Raw genomic sequence first — 12,138 nt, 5'->3', positions numbered from 1 at the left:
CCAATCAACTTTAAATTGCCTGAAACGTACTCCTAACAGTTTTTTGGGGGAACAATTTTTTTTTGGGCCTCCACACTTAGTGATTTTTTCGGATTTAACTTCGTTTCGGTAGTGACACAATGGTGTCACTACCGAAACGAAAAAAAAATGACTAAGTCCAGAGCTCGATGAATGTTAGGGACCAAAAAAAAAGTCACTACCAATCAACTTTAAATTGCCTGAAACGCTCTCCTAACAGGTTTTTGGGGGAACATTTTTTTTTTCGTTTCGGTAGTGACACCATTGTGTCACTACCGAAACGGAAAAAAAATTACTAAGTCCAGAGCTCGATGAATGTTAGGGGCCGAAAAAAAAGTCACTACCAATCAACTTTAAATTGCCTGAAACGTACTCCTAACAGGTTTTTGGGGGAACAATTTTTTTTTTGGCCTCCACACTTAGTGATTTTTTCGGATTTAACTTCGTTTCGGTAGTGACACAATGGTGTCACTACCGAAACGAAAAAAAAAAATGACTAAGTCCAGAGCTCGATGAATGTTAGGGACCAAAAAAAAGGTCACTACCAATCAACTTTAAATTGCCTGAAACGTACTCCTAACAGGTTTTTGGGGGAACAATTTTTTTTTTGGCCTCCACACTTAGTGATTTTTTCGGATTTAACTTCGTTTCGGTAGGTGTCACTACCGAAACGAAAAAAAAATTACTAAGTCCAGAGCTCGATGAATGTTAGGGACCAAAAAAAAAGTCACTACCAATCAACTTTAAATTGCCTGAAACGTACTCCTAACAGGATTTTGGGAGAACCATATTTTTTTTGGCCTCCACACTTAGTGATTTTTTCGGATTTAACTTCGTTTCGGTAGTGACACAATGGTGTCACTACCGAAACGAAAAAAAAAATGACTAAGTCCAGAGCTCGATGAATGTTAGGGACCAAAAAAAAGTCACTACCAATCAACTTTAAATTGCCTGAAACGTACTCCTAACAGTTTTTTGGGGGAACAATTTTTTTTTGGGCCTCCACACTTAGTGATTTTTTCGGATTTAACTTCGTTTCGGTAGTGACACAATGGTGTCACTACCGAAACGAAAAAAAAATGACTAAGTCCAGAGCTCGATGAATGTTAGGGACCAAAAAAAAAGTCACTACCAATCAACTTTAAATTGCCTGAAACGCTCTCCTAACAGGTTTTTGGGTGAACCAAAAACCTGTTAAAACAGTGATTTTTTCGGATTTAACTTCGTTTCGGTAGGTGTCACTACCGAAACGAAAAAAAAATTACTAAGTCCAGAGCTCGATGAATGTTAGGGACCAAAAAAAAAGTCACTACCAATCAACTTTAAATTGCCTGAAACGTACTCCTAACAGGATTTTGGGAGAACCATTTTTTTTTTGGCCTCCACACTTAGTGATTTTTTCGGATTTAACTTCGTTTCGGTAGTGACACAATGGTGTCACTACCGAAACGAAAAAAAAATTACCAAGTCCAGAGCTCGATGAATGTTAGGGACCAAAAAAAAGTCACTACAAAGTACTACCAATCAACTTTAAATTGCCTGAAACATACTCCTAACAGGTTTTTGGGGGGACGATTTTGGCCTCCACACTTAGTGATTTTTTCGGATTTAACTTTCGTTTTGGTAGTGACACAAAAACGTTTCGGTAGTGACATAATGGTGAAAAAAAAATTACTCCACTACAAAGTACTACCAATCAACTATAAATTGCCTGAAACGTACTCCTAACAGGTTTTTGGGGGGACGATTTTGGCCTCCACGCTTAGTGATTTTTTCGGATTTAACTTTCGTTTCGGTAGTGACACAAAAAGTTTCGGTAGTGACACAATGGTGAAAAAAAAATTACTCCACTACAAAGTACTACCAATCAACTATAAATTGCCTGAAACGTACTCCTAACAGGTTTTTGGGGGGACGATTTTGGCCTCCACACCTAGTGATTTTTTCCGATTTAACTTTCGTTTCGGTAGTGACACAAAAACGTTTCGGTAGTGACACAATGGTGAAGAATTTTTTTTACTCCACTACAAAGTTTTTGGGGACGATTTTGGCCTCTACACTTAGTGATTTTTTCGGATTTAACTTTCGTTTCGGTAGTGACACAAAAACGTTTCGGTAGTGAAACAATGGTGAAAAAAAAATTACTCCGCTATAAAGTACTACCAATCAACTCTAAATTGCCTGAAACGTACTCCTAACAGGTTTTTGGCGGGACGATTTTGGCCTCCACACTTAGGGCGCGCTCTCACCAAAAGTTGGCTGGCCGCTGTTAAACGCAGGTTGTGCGCGGCCACAGTTTTTTGCAGCCAGCGGATTCTAAAAAAACGCTGTGACGCACCTGTCACTCACATTCAAGACCGTCCCCGTAGCCCGCACCGCCACTATAGACACTAGCCACTAGACAAAAAATGCCTTTGCACTTTCACACTTGGGGTTCGTACATCTACATACACATTCAGATTTAAAATATAAGTACTTACCCCATGGCCACGGATGTTACAATCATGTACGGGCCCTCATAAGTATCCGTATCTTCCGTATTGTTCAATAAAAAGCATTTTAATCCAATCAGTGGTCATTTTCTCCGTATGCTTTCAACTGCGCGACCCTAGCGGTTAAGAGGTATATTGCACTGTTGGTACACTATAACTCTATGGGAAATTGGCCACCAATCGGATTAAAATGCTTTTTTATTGAACAAGACGGAAGATACAGGTACTTCTGAGGGCCCGTACATGATTGTAAAATCCGTGGCCATGGGGTAAGCACTTTATATTTTAAATCTGAATATGTATGTAGATGTATGAACCCCAAGTGCAAAAGTGAAGACTATTTTTAACTGACAAGGCTATTAAATATATAGTTAGAGTAATATTATTACACTAAATATATTATTACACTAACCTAAAGCCTTTGCGACCGCACTGACTTGTAACTAGGCCAGTTCTTTAATGTCAGTCATATGGAACTATTTCATGGTCAAATCATAAAGTACTGGTTGAGATGCAACAGCTACAACCAGTTGGTCCACTGAGAGCACCATGTTGCTTTCTGAGTCTTGGGACGGTCCGCCTTCGACTCACCCGATTGGACAGAGGGGGAAAATCAGCTCCTGCCTCCAGCAGTTTTATGCTTCTTTGTGTAGAGCGGATAAACGCAAGGTCTGGGCGACAAGCGGAAAAATCTGCTATTGCGTGAATCCACGCATTTGCATTGACAAAACATTGGCAGATTCTGCCCCAGAGGTAAAATAAAAGTGCGGTGAGAGCGCGCCCTTAGTGATTTTTTCGGATTTAACTTTCGTTTCGGTAGTGACACAAAAACGTTTTGGTAGTGACACAATGGTGAAAAAAAAAATTACTCCACTTCAAAGTTTTGAGGGTTAGATTTTGGCCTCTACACTTGGTGATTTTTTCGGATTTAACTTTCGTTTCGGTAGTGACACAAAAACGTTTCGGTAGTGACACAATGGTGAGAAAAAAAATTACTCCACTACAAAGTACTACCAATCAACTATGAATTGCCTGAAACGTACTCCTAACAGGTTTTTGGGGGGACGATTTTGGCCTCCACACTTAGTGATTTTTTCGGATTTAACTTTCGTTTCGGTAGTGACACAAAAACGTTTCGGTAGTGACACAATGGTGAGAAAAAAAATTACTCCACTACAAAGTACTACCAATCAACTCTAAATTGCCTGAAACGTACTCCTAATAGGTTGTTGGGGGGACGATTTTGGCCTCCACACTTCGTGATTTTTTCGGATTTAACTTTCGTTTCGGTAAAATAAATTTACCAATCAACTCTAAATTGCCTGAAACGTACTCCTAACAGGTTTTTGGGGGAACAATTTTTTTTTCGTTTCGGTAGTGACACCGTTTGCCCAAAAACCTGTTAGGAGTACGTTTCAGGCAATTTAGAGTTGATTGGTAGTACTTTTTAGTGACTTTTTTTTTCGTCCCTAACATTCATCAAGCTCTGGACTATGTAAATTTTCTTTTTACCGAAACGTTTTGCCGTAACGAAAGTTTTGGAAAATCGTCCCCCCAAAAACCTGTTAGGAGTACGTTTCAGGCAATTTAGAGTTGATTGGTAGTACTTTTTAGTGACTTTTTTTCCCGTCCCTAACATTCATCGAGCTTTGGACTTAGTAAATTTTCTTTTTACCGAAACGTTTTGCCGAAACGAAAGTTTTGGAAAATCGTCCCCCCAAAAACCTGTTAGGAGTACGTTTCAGGCAATTTAGAGTTGATTGGTAGTACTTTTTAGTGACTTTTTTTTTCGTCCCTAACATTCATCGAGCTCTGGACTGGAGCTCTGGACTGGTGACGAAAAATGACGAAAAATGCTGGTGACGAAAAATGCTGGTGACGAAAAATGACGAAAAATGCTGGTGACGAAAAAATGCTGGTGACGAAAAATGACGGAAAATGCTGGTGACGAAAAAATGCTGGTGACGAAAAATGACGAAAAATGCTGGTGACGAAAAAATGCTGGTGACGAAAAATGACGAAAAATGCTGGTGACGAAAAAATGCTGGTGACGAAAAATGACGAAAAATGCTGGTGACGAAAAATGCTGGTGACGAAAAAATGCTGGTGACGAAAAATGACGAAAAATGCTGGTGACGAAAAAATGCTGGTGACGAAAAATGACGAAAAATGCTGGTGACGAAAAATGCTGGTGACGAAAAATGCTGGTGACGAAAAAATGCTGGTGACGAAAAATTAGGAAAAATTCTGGTGACGAAAAATGACGAAAAATGATGGTGACGAAAAAATGCTGGTGACGAAAAATGACGAAAAATGCTGGTGACGAAAAATGACGAAAAATGCTGGTGACGAAAAATGACGAAAAATGCTGGTGACGAAAAAATGCTGGTGACGAAAAAATGCTGGTGACGAAAAATGACGAAAAATGCTGGTGACGAAAAATGCTGGTGACGAAAAAATGCTGGTGACGAAAAATGACGAAAAATGCTGGTGACGAAAAATGACGAAAAATGATGGTGACGAAAAAATGCTGGTGACGAAAAATGACGAAAAATGCTGGTGACGAAAAATGACGAAAAATGCTGGTGACGAAAAATGACGAAAAATGCTGGTGACGAAAAATGACGAAAAATGCTGGTGACGAAAAAATGCTGGTGACGAAAAAATGCTGGTGACGAAAAATGACGAAAAATGCTGGTGACGAAAAATGCTGGTGACGAAAAAATGCTGGTGACGAAAAATGACGAAAAATGCTGGTGACGAAAAATGACGAAAAATGCTGGTGACGAAAAATGCTGGTGACGAAAAATGCTGGTGACGAAAAAATGCTGGTGACGAAAAATTAGGAAAAATTCTGGTGACGAAAAATGACGAAAAATGATGGTGACGAAAAAATGCTGGTGACGAAAAATGACGAAAAATGCTGGTGACGAAAAATGACGAAAAATGCTGGTGACGAAAAATGACGAAAAATGCTGGTGACGAAAAAATGCTGGTGACGAAAAATGACGAAAAATGCTGGTGACGAAAAAATGCTGGTGACGAAAAATGACGAAAAATGCTGGTGACGAAAAAATGCTGGTGACGAAAAATGACGAAAAATGCTGGTGACGAAAAAATGCTGGTGACGAAAAATGACGAAAAATGCTGGTGACGAAAAATGCTGGTGACGAAAAATGACGAAAAATGCTGGTGACGAAAAAATGCTGGTGACGAAAAATGACGAAAAATGCTGGTGACGAAAAATGCTGGTGACGAAAAATGCTGGTGACGAAAAATGCTGGTGACGAAAAATGCTGGTGACGAAAAAATGCTGGTGACGAAAAATTAGGAAAAATTCTGGTGACGAAAAATGACGAAAAATGATGGTGACGAAAAAATGCTGGTGACGAAAAATGACGAAAAATGCTGGTGACGAAAAATGACGAAAAATGCTGGTGACGAAAAATGCTGGTGACGGAAAATGACGAAAAATGCTGGTGACGAAAAATGACGAAAAATGCTGGTGACGAAAAAATGCTGGTGACGAAAAATGACGAAAAATGCTGGTGACGAAAAATTACGAAAAATGCTGGTGACAAAAATGCTGGTGACGAAAAATGACGAAAAATGCTGGTGACGAAAAAATGCTGGTGACGAAAAATGAGGAAAAATTCTGGTGACGAAAAATGACGAAAAATGATGGTGACGAAAAAATGCTGGTGACGAAAAATGACGAAAAATGCTGGTGACGAAAAATGCTGGTGACGAAAAATGACGAAAAATGCTGGTGACGAAAAATGACGAAAAATGCTGGTGACGAAAAAATGCTGGTGACGCAAAAATGCTGGTGACGCAAAATGACGAAAAATGCTGGTGACGAAAAATGACGAAAAATGCTGGTGACGAAAAATGACGAAAAATGCTGGTGACGAAAAATGACGAAAAATGCTGGTGACGAAAAATGACGAAAAATGCTGGTGACGAAAAAATGCTGGTGACGAAAAATGCTGGTGACGAAAAATGACGAAAAATGCTGGTGACGAAAAATGACGAAAAATGCTGGTGACGAAAAATGACGAAAAATGCTGGTGACGAAAAATGACGAAAAATGCTGGTGACGAAAAAATGCTGGTGACGAAAAATGACGAAAAATGCTGGTGACGAAAAAATACGAAAAATGCTGGTGACAAAAATGCTGGTGACGAAAAATGACGAAAAATGCTGGTGACGAAAAATGACGAAAAAATGCTGGTGACGAAAAATGACGAAAAATGCTGGTGACGAAAAATGACGAAAAATGCTGGTGACGAAAAAATGCTGATGACGAAAAATGAAGGAAAATGCTGGTGACGAAAAAATGCTGGTGACGAAAAATGACGAAAAATGCTGTGAAAAAATGCTGTTCGGTAGTGACACCGTCACTACCGAAACGGGAAAAAAATTAATAAGTCCACAGCTCAATGAATGTTAGGGAAAAAAAGTCACTACCAATCAACTTTAAATTGCCCGAAACGTACTCCTAACAGGTTTTTGGGGGAACATTTTTTTTTTCTTCGTTTCGGTAGTGACACAATGGTGTCACTACCGAAACGAAAAAAAAATTACTAAGTCCAGAGCTCGATGAATGTTAGGGACCAAAAAAAAAGTCACTACCAATCAACTTTAAATTGCCTGTAACGTACTCCTAACAGGTTTTTGGGGGAACCATTTTTTTTTTGGTCTCCACACTTAGTGATTTTTTCGGATTTAACTTCGTTTCGGTAGTGAAACAATGGTGTCACTACCGAAACGAAAAAAAAATTACTAAGTACAGAGCTCGATGAATGTTAGGGACCAAAAAAAAAGTCACTACCAATCAACTTTAAATTGCCTGAAACGTACTCCTAACAGTTTTTTGGGGGAACAATTTTTTTTTGGGCCTCCACACTTAGTGATTTTTTCGGATTTAACTTCGTTTCGGTAGTGACACAATGGTGTCACTACCGAAACGAAAAAAAAATGACTAAGTCCAGAGCTCGATGAATGTTAGGGACCAAAAAAAAAGTCACTACCAATCAACTTTAAATTGCCTGAAACGCTCTCCTAACAGGTTTTTGGGGGAACATTTTTTTTTCCGTTTCGGTAGTGACACCATTGTGTCACTACCGAAACGGAAAAAAAATTACTAAGTCCAGAGCTCGATGAATGTTAGGGGCCGAAAAAAAAGTCACTACCAATCAACTTTAAATTGCCTGAAACGTACTCCTAACAGGTTTTTGGGGGAACAATTTTTTTTTTGGCCTCCACACTTAGTGATTTTTTCGGATTTAACTTCGTTTCGGTAGTGACACAATGGTGTCACTACCGAAACGAAAAAAAAAAATGACTAAGTCCAGAGCTCGATGAATGTTAGGGACCAAAAAAAAGGTCACTACCAATCAACTTTAAATTGCCTGAAACGTACTCCTAACAGGTTTTTGGGGGAACAATTTTTTTTTTGGCCTCCACACTTAGTGATTTTTTCGGATTTAACTTCGTTTCGGTAGGTGTCACTACCGAAACGAAAAAAAAATTACTAAGTCCAGAGCTCGATGAATGTTAGGGACCAAAAAAAAAGTCACTACCAATCAACTTTAAATTGCCTGAAACGTACTCCTAACAGGATTTTGGGAGAACCATATTTTTTTTGGCCTCCACACTTAGTGATTTTTTCGGATTTAACTTCGTTTCGGTAGTGACACAATGGTGTCACTACCGAAACGAAAAAAAAAATGACTAAGTCCAGAGCTCGATGAATGTTAGGGACCAAAAAAAAGTCACTACCAATCAACTTTAAATTGCCTGAAACGTACTCCTAACAGTTTTTTGGGGGAACAATTTTTTTTTGGGCCTCCACACTTAGTGATTTTTTCGGATTTAACTTCGTTTCGGTAGTGACACAATGGTGTCACTACCGAAACGAAAAAAAAATGACTAAGTCCAGAGCTCGATGAATGTTAGGGACCAAAAAAAAAGTCACTACCAATCAACTTTAAATTGCCTGAAACGCTCTCCTAACAGGTTTTTGGGTGAACCAAAAACCTGTTAAAACAGTGATTTTTTCGGATTTAACTTCGTTTCGGTAGGTGTCACTACCGAAACGAAAAAAAAATTACTAAGTCCAGAGCTCGATGAATGTTAGGGACCAAAAAAAAAGTCACTACCAATCAACTTTAAATTGCCTGAAACGTACTCCTAACAGGATTTTGGGAGAACCATTTTTTTTTTGGCCTCCACACTTAGTGATTTTTTCGGATTTAACTTCGTTTCGGTAGTGACACAATGGTGTCACTACCGAAACGAAAAAAAAATTACCAAGTCCAGAGCTCGATGAATGTTAGGGACCAAAAAAAAAGTCACTACAAAGTACTACCAATCAACTTTAAATTGCCTGAAACATACTCCTAACAGGTTTTTGGGGGGACGATTTTGGCCTCCACACTTAGTGATTTTTTCGGATTTAACTTTCGTTTTGGTAGTGACACAAAAACGTTTCGGTAGTGACATAATGGTGAAAAAAAAATTACTCCACTACAAAGTACTACCAATCAACTATAAATTGCCTGAAACGTACTCCTAACAGGTTTTTGGGGGGACGATTTTGGCCTCCACGCTTAGTGATTTTTTCGGATTTAACTTTCGTTTCGGTAGTGACACAAAAAGTTTCGGTAGTGACACAATGGTGAAAAAAAAATTACTCCACTACAAAGTACTACCAATCAACTATAAATTGCCTGAAACGTACTCCTAACAGGTTTTTGGGGGGACGATTTTGGCCTCCACACCTAGTGATTTTTTCCGATTTAACTTTCGTTTCGGTAGTGACACAAAAACGTTTCGGTAGTGACACAATGGTGAAGAATTTTTTTTACTCCACTACAAAGTTTTTGGGGACGATTTTGGCCTCTACACTTAGTGATTTTTTCGGATTTAACTTTCGTTTCGGTAGTGACACAAAAACGTTTCGGTAGTGAAACAATGGTGAAAAAAAAATTACTCCGCTATAAAGTACTACCAATCAACTCTAAATTGCCTGAAACGTACTCCTAACAGGTTTTTGGCGGGACGATTTTGGCCTCCACACTTAGGGCGCGCTCTCACCAAAAGTTGGCTGGCCGCTGTTAAACGCAGGTTGTGCGCGGCCACAGTTTTTTGCAGCCAGCGGATTCTAAAAAAACGCTGTGACGCACCTGTCACTCACATTCAAGACCGTCCCCGTAGCCCGCACCGCCACTATAGACACTAGCCACTAGACAAAAAATGCCTTTGCACTTTCACACTTGGGGTTCGTACATCTACATACACATTCAGATTTAAAATATAAGTACTTACCCCATGGCCACGGATGTTACAATCATGTACGGGCCCTCATAAGTATCCGTATCTTCCGTATTGTTCAATAAAAAGCATTTTAATCCAATCAGTGGTCATTTTCTCCGTATGCTTTCAACTGCGCGACCCTAGCGGTTAAGAGGTATATTGCACTGTTGGTACACTATAACTCTATGGGAAATTGGCCACCAATCGGATTAAAATGCTTTTTTATTGAACAAGACGGAAGATACAGGTACTTCTGAGGGCCCGTACATGATTGTAAAATCCGTGGCCATGGGGTAAGCACTTTATATTTTAAATCTGAATATGTATGTAGATGTATGAACCCCAAGTGCAAAAGTGAAGACTATTTTTAACTGACAAGGCTATTAAATATATAGTTAGAGTAATATTATTACACTAAATATATTATTACACTAACCTAAAGCCTTTGCGACCGCACTGACTTGTAACTAGGCCAGTTCTTTAATGTCAGTCATATGGAACTATTTCATGGTCAAATCATAAAGTACTGGTTGAGATGCAACAGCTACAACCAGTTGGTCCACTGAGAGCACCATGTTGCTTTCTGAGTCTTGGGACGGTCCGCCTTCGACTCACCCGATTGGACAGAGGGGGAAAATCAGCTCCTGCCTCCAGCAGTTTTATGCTTCTTTGTGTAGAGCGGATAAACGCAAGGTCTGGGCGACAAGCGGAAAAATCTGCTATTGCGTGAATCCACGCATTTGCATTGACAAAACATTGGCAGATTCTGCCCCAGAGGTAAAATAAAAGTGCGGTGAGAGCGCGCCCTTAGTGATTTTTTCGGATTTAACTTTCGTTTCGGTAGTGACACAAAAACGTTTTGGTAGTGACACAATGGTGAAAAAAAAAATTACTCCACTTCAAAGTTTTGAGGGTTAGATTTTGGCCTCTACACTTGGTGATTTTTTCGGATTTAACTTTCGTTTCGGTAGTGACACAAAAACGTTTCGGTAGTGACACAATGGTGAGAAAAAAAATTACTCCACTACAAAGTACTACCAATCAACTATGAATTGCCTGAAACGTACTCCTAACAGGTTTTTGGGGGGACGATTTTGGCCTCCACACTTAGTGATTTTTTCGGATTTAACTTTCGTTTCGGTAGTGACACAAATACGTTTCGGTAGTGACACAATGGTGAAAAAAAAAATTACTCCACTACAAAGTACTACCAATCAACTCTAAATTGCCTGAAACGTACTCCTAACAGGTTTTTGGGGGGACGATTTTGGCCTCCACACTTAGTGATTTTTTCCGATTTAACTTTCGTTTCGGTAGTGACACAAAAACGTTTCGGTAGTGACACAATGGTGAAGAATTTTTTTTACTCCACTACAAAGTTTTTGGGGGACGATTTTGGCCTCTACACTTGGTGATTTTTTCGGATTTAACTTTCGTTTCGGTAGTGATGTTACAGGTAGATTGGCATTTCAGGTAGAATGGTAAAGAAGCGCTTATTTTCACCGCCCGTCCGCCCCCCAGGCAATTCTGTAGCACCAACGCTAGAGGGCAATAAAAGCCAGTCCCACAACACCACACACGCACACAACACAAACGAGCATGCACACATGCGTGCGCACACACACGCATGCGCGCGCACACACACACACACACACACACACGCACGCGAAGCACAAGGGGGTGAGCCTGAGGGGGCGGGCTATGTTAGTGCAGCGAGTGGCAGTACTTGGGGCAAACCATAGAGGGGCAAATGCAGTCCCCACAACATCATTTACGATTCTGTCCCTATCGGTACATAACTCGAACGGCGCTGAGTCGAATCAGCAGACCATCGGCTGGTCGTCGCGGGCACTCGCCATAGTTAAAAATAATAGAGAGGGCACCGGATATCGCCTCCCATCCACTTGCATTGAGTTGCTCACCCAGCGCATGAAGCGAATTCACCCCTTCTTCCGGGTTGTAAAGTGTGATGGGCGTAGCCTATTTGGGGCCACTGTGATACGTTCTGCGTCACAGAAGTGACGCGTTTTACGTCACAGAGGTGCGCGGCCCCGTGCGCAAGCTCGTGAGTCAAGCCCATTGGTCGAAACCGTTTTCGCTCGTACATTTGCAGTGGCCCCGTCCGTTTAAGCTGCAGTACCTACGAATGGCCAGCATGTCCATTTCGCTTCAATGCAAGCACTGGGTTCTGGGGGCTTGGCACTCGCGCCTGGAGGCGCTCGGGCGCGACTTCCTCAGCCTCAAGGTCTGCTGATTCGGCGCGCCTCCGTCATGGTCCAAAACTATACTTTATCGGCGAAAAAAAGTA

This window comes from Gymnoscopelus microlampas (genome assembly GCF_963454915.1).
Source record: "Gymnoscopelus microlampas genome assembly, chromosome: 5".
Lineage (NCBI taxonomy): Eukaryota > Metazoa > Chordata > Actinopteri > Myctophiformes > Myctophidae > Gymnoscopelus > Gymnoscopelus microlampas.
Note: the sequence above shows the minus strand (reverse complement) of the source record.